We start from the raw sequence: 7259 nt of genomic DNA, 5'->3' as shown, positions 1-7259 counted from the left end.
ATTTCATATGCTAGGAGTAAAAGAAATATTGATTAAAAGGACTTTCAAGCTGTTCTACAGCACACAAACTCTTTATAGTTTTCGATTTCTCAACAAATCTTCCTGACCTGCTATTTCAATGAAAACAGCTTCCCCAGAAGTTTACATAGATCAGAAACATGGGATAAAAAAAAAAAAGAATGTTAGATGTCTTCTTGTCTAGAATACCTATTTGCTTCACGTATTTTTCTTATGGAAAGAAAATTCCCTTATGATGTATTAACTGCTATCAATTATAAAGAGTGCTATTTGTGTTTAAGATATAGTTTGCATAGTGGGAGTCAATTTTGCTAACACATCAATCAAAAGTAAATAAATTTAGAATAGGAAAACATATTTTGGAAAGCATTTGCAAAATGAATAAAAGCTTAATAGTCATACATGAATGTTCATTACCACAGAAATATTCACACAACTTAAAAACAATCCTGTGTAAATTGTGCTTTCTTGACCTTCCTTTCATATTTTCAATAATTCAATAAATTAAGGAAATAATGTATATGGTTGCATACAAGCCCTGAAATTCTACAGTTCTAGGAATCTCTGAGAAGCCCTGATCTCATACATTTAATTTAGTAAATATGTCTCAAAAGATAATGCCTCATGAAGTGAGAGATTGCTCCTGTCATTTCTTTTATTTATTTTTTTTTATTATTTTTTTTAATTAACTTTTATTGGTGTTTAATTTACCAACATACAGAAAAACACCCAGTGCTCATCCCGTCAAGTGTCCACCTCAGTGCCCGTCACCCATTCCCCTCCAACACCCGCCCTCCTCCCCTTCCACCACCCCTAGTTCGTTTCCCCGAGTTAGGAGTCTTTATGTTCTGTCTCCCTTCCTGATATTTCCCAACATTTCTTTTCCCTTCCTTTATATTCCCTTTCACTATTATTCATATTCCCCAAATGAATGAGAACATACACTGTTTGTCCTTCTCCGATTGACTTATTTCACTCAGCATAATACCCTCCAGTTCCATCCACGTTGAAGCAAATGGTGGGTATTTGTCGTTTCTAATTGCTGAGTAATATTCCATTGTATACATAAACCACATCTTCTTTATCCATTCATCTTTCGATGGACACCGAGGCTCCTTCCACAGTTTGGCTATTGTGGCCATTGCTGATAGAAACATCGGGGTGCAGGTGTCCCGACGTTTCATTGCATCTGAATCTTTGGGGTAAATCCCCAACAGTGCAATTGCTGGGTCGTAGGGCAGGTCTATTTTTAACTCTTTGAGGAACCTCCACACAGTTTTCCAGAGTGGCTGCACCAGTTCACATTCCCACCAACAGTGTAAGAGGGTTCCCTTTTCTCCGCATCCTCTCCAACATTTGTTGTTTCCTGCCTTGTTAATTTTCCCCATTCTCACTGGTGTGAGGTGGTATCTCATTGTGGTTTTGATTTGTATTTCCCTGATGGCAAGTGATGCAGAGCATTTTCTCATGTGCATGTTGGCCATGTCCATGTCTTCCTCTGTGAGATTTCTCTTCATGTCTTTTGCCCATTTCATGATTGGATTGTTTGTTTCTTTGGTGTTGAGTTTAATAAGTTCTTTATAGATTTTGGAAACTAGCCCTTTATCTGATATGTCATTTGCAAATATCTTTTCCCATTCTGTAGGTTGTCTTTTAGTTTTGTTGACTGTATCCTTTGCTGTGCAAAAGCTTCTTATCTTGATGAAGTCCCAATAGTTCATTTTTGCTTTAAAAATATGGAACGCTTCACGAATTTGCGTGTCATCCTTGCGCAGGGGCCATGCTAATCTTCTCTGTATCGTTCCAATTTTAGTATATGTGCTGCCGAAGCGAGCACCTGTCATTTCTTTTAATTGTAAAACTGTGTTATCTTGAAATTGACTTAACATAAAATTAAAATTCATAAAATTCTTTAAAAAAACAAATCATCAAACTATCTTTAAAGAAAATAGAACTATTTGAAAGTATCCTTCCAAAAGTCTGAGCATACTTCTAATATATTTTACATGAAAAATTCCCAAAAATAATTCATCTGTATAGTGATATGTAATAAAAAAAAAAAGATCTTCTGAATTGTGACTCTTTAAAATTTAAATTCCACTTAGTTTAAACTGAAATTAGAATTCAGAGAGCATCTTTATTCTTTGGCCTATTATTTATTTGCATTAAGGCTAGGCAACCCAGATATTTTATCCCTCTTCAATCCATACCTAAATGTTAAATAAAGAAACGCACTGTTAATATAATGTAATTACTTGTAACCTGGATTCTTTGACAATGACAATCTAAAAATAACTTTATGCAACAAAAGCAAAAAGAAAGAAAGAAGAAAGAAAGAAAGAAAGAAAGAAAGAAAGAAGAAAGAAAGAAGAAAGAAGAAAGAAAGAAAAGAAAAAGAAGAAAAAGAAAAAAAGAAAAAGAAAAAATAAGTCGGACTACACAAAACTAAAAACCTGCACAGGGACGCCTGGGTAGTTCAGCGGTTGAGCAGCTGCCTTCAGCCCAGGGCGTGATGATGGAGACCAGGGATCGAGTCCCACGTCAGGCTCCCTGCATGGAGCCAGCTTCTCCCTCTGCCTGTGTCTCTGCCTCTATGTGTGAGTGTCTCTCATGAATAAATAAATAAAACCTTAAAAAAAACTGCATAGCAAAGGAAATCATCAACAAAATAAAAAGTCAATCTCCTGAAAAGGAAAACAATATTTGCAAATTAAATGTCTGGAAGGGGTTAGTATTTAAAAAATAAAAAGAACTCATATCACTTATGACAAAAAAAAAAAAAAAAAAAAAAAAAAAAAAAAAAACCTGACCAGAAAATGGGTGGGGAATATGAATAGACACTTTTCCAAAGAAGACATACAGATGGCTGATAGGTATATGAAAAGATGGTCAACATTGTTAATCATCAGAGAAATAAAGATAAAAGCCAAAATGAGATATCATCCCCTTGTTGTAAGAGTGGCTATTATTTTTTAAAAAAGGACAAGAAATAATAAGTGTTAGCAAGTACGTGGAGAAAGGGAAACCATGTGCACTATTGGTGGAAATGTAAATTGGTGCAGCCACTATGGGGATCAATCAGTACAGAGGCTCCTGAAAAACTTAAGATTAGAATTACAGTATGACCTAGAAATTCCACTTCTGGGTATTCATTGGAAGAAAATGAAAACACTAACTTGAAAACGTATGCACCCCCATGTTCATTGTAGCATTATGTATAATGACCAAGAAATGGAAACAACCTACATGTCCATCGATGGGTGAATGGATGAAGAAACTGTGAAATACCTATACACAATGGAATATTACTCAGCCACAAAAAAGAGTGAAATCTTTCCATTTTCAACTACATGGAGGGAACTCAAGGGCACTATACCAACTGAAGTAAGTGAGACAAAAAAAGATAAATATTATATGATCTCACCTACATGTGGAATCTAAAAAACAAACAAAAACCAAGCTTTTGGATATAGAGAAGAGATTGGTAGTTGCCTGAGGCAAGGGATGGAATTGGGTAAAATGGGTGAAGGGGGTCAAAAGGTAGAAATTTCCAGTTATAAAATGAATAAGTCAAGGAGATATAATGTACAGCCGGGTGACTATAACTAATAATACTTTATTGTATTTTGAAAGTATGTAGTAGAGAGGATCTTAAACATTTTAATCATAAGAAAAGAAGATTCCGTAACTATGTATGGTCACTACTTATTGTAGTGATCATTTTGCAATGTATACACATTTCAAGTCATTACATTGTATATCGAAACTAATATTACATCAACCATACCTCAAAAAAATAAATAGTAAATGCAATATACTATATTGTTCATGCATCCTACAGTAAGAATCTGATACATATCAAATGTAATGTAATAAACAGTTTTAGAAAAAAATGCAGAACATAATATGCTATTTAAAAAATAGGGGGCCAGGTGTGTTTGAGGGGATATGAAAATTGGGATCAGTAGCCAAAAATCCGTTTTTGGTACCATTCCTAATTATCTGAATTACCTTGACTATTCTTTTAAGACATCTTTCATAAAATTGATGAGCTAGATTGAAAAATTCATATGCCCCCCTTCAACTGTAAGATCCTGAATGCCTCTGAGTATTAATTCTATAGATGTATTGGTATTTTGTAAACAAAAAAAATCTGGGTATATAATCTCGTGATGAAATTCTCTAATACCTATTTGTGAGAGGGCAGGTTAGGCAATGCAGTCAAGATGCCAAAATGATGATGTGAAAAAAGTTTTATTACAGTGCCTGGAGCATAACAAGCATAGAGTAAATATTAGCTTCTCTTATTTTTACTCTCTATACACACTATAGCTACAATGATTTTCTAACAGCAAATTTTGATGAGTAGAGGGTATGCCAGAGTGATTCTGGAAGAAAAAAAAAAAAAACATTGTAAGAGGAAAATATACACACTCGTCTCTACATTGCACATGAAGTTTGTCCTCGATCTTTTCAGCTGACATCTGAGTGTCCTGGTCTATTCTGTTTTATATCTCTATTATTTACTTTTTTTTAAATTTACAGATATATTTGCTGTTAAGTACAACCTTGCACTGAGGGCATTGGAGGATTACTTCACGGACAGGCATCCTAAGTAATATTGATTTGATCTGGCTCACAGGAAAGACATCTTTAAAAAACATAAGTCATCTGAGCAAAATATAAACTCATGAAACTTATTGTGTTTAACCCTGAAAAGAGGTTCTCAACAAAATCACTTTCTATCTAGGTGCATATCACAATAACTTGTGGAGGTTTTTCAAATTGCAAATACCTCTCTTAACCTGTCTGGTGAGTACGTATGACATATTGTGAGCCCTTGCCCCTTCTTCCCTCAGATAATTACCGCTGTTGTAGTAGGCCGAGGCATGATGTAACCTTCAAGTGAGGATAAATGATAATACAAATGGTTGAAAATGTAGCATACTGCAACGTTTATTGATTATCCCAGAGGACCTGTTGGTCTTATGTAACTCTTCCCATTTTTAGAGTTTATCACCTTTTCCAACATGCAGCGTTACAGTAGATGCTACGTAGTTTCTTGCTTTGATGCGTTCACTAATGAAATAGCACTGGAAGTTGAATGGAGGGACCATTTTTTAATTCCCACCATTTTCTAACCATGTGAACTTGGGCGTGCAGTAGTCAAGCTGCCTGAGGTAGACGTGTACAGGCATACGTCATTTTATTGCAGATATTGTGTTCTTTACAGTTTGAAGGTTTGTGGCAACCCTGCATCCAGCAAATCTATTGGTGCCATTTTCAACAGCATTTGCTCACTTTATATCTCTGTGTCACATTTTGGTAATTCTTTTTGAGATTCTTTTGAGATCTCAAACATTCTTTTTGAGATATCTCAAACTTTGTCTTTATTATTATTTTTGTTATGGTGATTTGTGATCAGTGATTACAGGTGCTAAAAGCTCAGGTGATAGCATGTTTTAGTAATAAAGTATTTTTAATTAAGTTATTTACACTTCTTTTTTAGACACAATGCTATTGCACACTTAATAGACTATGGCATAGGTTAAACATTTATAAAATTTTACATGCAGTGGGAATCCAAAAAATATATATCATTTGAGTCCCTCTACTACAATATTTGCTTTATTGTGATGTTCTAAAACTAAACCGACAATGTCTCCAAGGTATTCCTAGATCGCAAACAACTGTTATGTATATCTGAAACTTAAGGGCATGTCAGAGATACTGATAGGAGTAAGAAGTTGTTTAAAATTGTCTGTGCTAAGTAAACATAGTTTTTTTTTTTTTTTTAGATTCTTCAGTCAAATTCATTCTAATATTTAAGGAAGCTTGTCAGAGAAAATAAGAGATAAGATACTTTGAAAACATAGATGTGCATTGAAGGGAAGAAGTGAAAGTTAAAGGTTTTTTATAAGAGTTAAGAGTGAGTAGAGAAGGAGATGGTAAGAGTATAAAAGAGAGATGGAACAGGTAATAATCAGAAAGATTTTATTACAGAATTTAAGAGTCACACAACCAAGTCACACAGACAAGTCCCATGTGTTTTCAAAATTAACCAGTGAAATCACTTGCTAAACATCATGAATTTTCACTCAATGAATGTTTATGGGATGGAGATATATATGTAAAGGTTATGATTAATACTTTGGCCTCTAAACCATTTGAATCACAAATATAAGGAAATAAAATGCTCTAAAGGGAAGATACTATGGATGACAAAGTCCTCAAAGTTGTTCAGTGATGGACCAAAACCTCTATGACATAGAAAATATATTTGTCAGGCAGCCTGTGTGGCTCAGCAGTTTAGCACCACCTTCAGCCCAGGGCATGGTCCTGGAGACCCAGGATCGAATCCCACGTCGGGCTCCCTGCATGGAGCCTGCCTCTCCCTCTGCCTGTGTCTCTGCCTCTGTGTGTGTGTGTGTGTGTTTCTCATGAATGAATAAATAAAATCCTTTAAAAAAAGAAAATATATTTGTCATATTCCTGCACTTTATAAGTCACAACTGATTAATACTTTATTGAACGAAAAGAAATTCTTAATTGTGATTCTCCAAGTCCCTGACCTCAAGGGATTTCCCTTCCAAGAAAAGGAACCAAAGCGAGTTCTAAAATAAACAGCATTCTAAGTTCTAGTATGTCTAATACTTGGGCAAAGTTGATTATTGTGCAAGGTATTTTATCATACAGTTATTAAAAGAAATGAGTCTACTCTATGAAATGATAGATTAAAATTCCTGAAGTAAAGTCAAAATTGTGGATGCTTGCATATTTTACAATCCATTATAGTTTTATTGTTTTTGCTTGATTCCGCCCCCCCCCCCCCCCACACACACACACACCTTTGGGAGACTTAGGTAATGAGAGGAAAACTGTTCTGGTTTTTTGTTTGTTTTTTGTTTTTAATTTTCCAAATTCTTTCCTGTTAATCAGTTACCCTCAGTATAGACATTCTCTCATCCTCTGGAATGATCTGAACTGCAAGTCTCTAAAGTTCACAGCCTATGCAGAAGGCCACAGATACTTAGGTTTTCCGCCTTGCTCTGTGCTTCTTTGGGTCAGTAGGCGCCAACAAAAATGTAAGTGAGCCACATGTGTAATTTTCAATTCTACTAGCCACATTACAAAATAAAATAAAAAACAGCATCTATTTTCCCAAATAAATATAGATTTTTAGAACAGATTTAGATTTACAGAAAAACCGATGTGCTAGTGCAGAGATAAAAAAGTCAGCT

The 7259-nt window shown here is 34.8% G+C and overlaps 1 non-coding gene across 1 annotated transcript; it reads right to left on the bottom strand.

Moving 5' to 3' along the window:
* Window positions 1-1748: 1748 nt before the first annotated feature.
* LOC121481727 lies at window positions 1749-1855 on the bottom strand. The gene has a single exon (XR_005985385.1). It is a non-coding gene; the product is annotated as a U6 spliceosomal RNA (small nuclear RNA).
* Window positions 1856-7259: the final 5404 nt, after the last annotated feature.

The sequence above is a fragment of the Vulpes lagopus genome, chromosome 23 (assembly GCF_018345385.1).
Source record: "Vulpes lagopus strain Blue_001 chromosome 23, ASM1834538v1, whole genome shotgun sequence".
NCBI classification, from domain to species: Eukaryota; Metazoa; Chordata; class Mammalia; order Carnivora; family Canidae; genus Vulpes; species Vulpes lagopus.
Note: the sequence above shows the minus strand (reverse complement) of the source record. Positions and strands in the feature narration are given on the sequence as shown.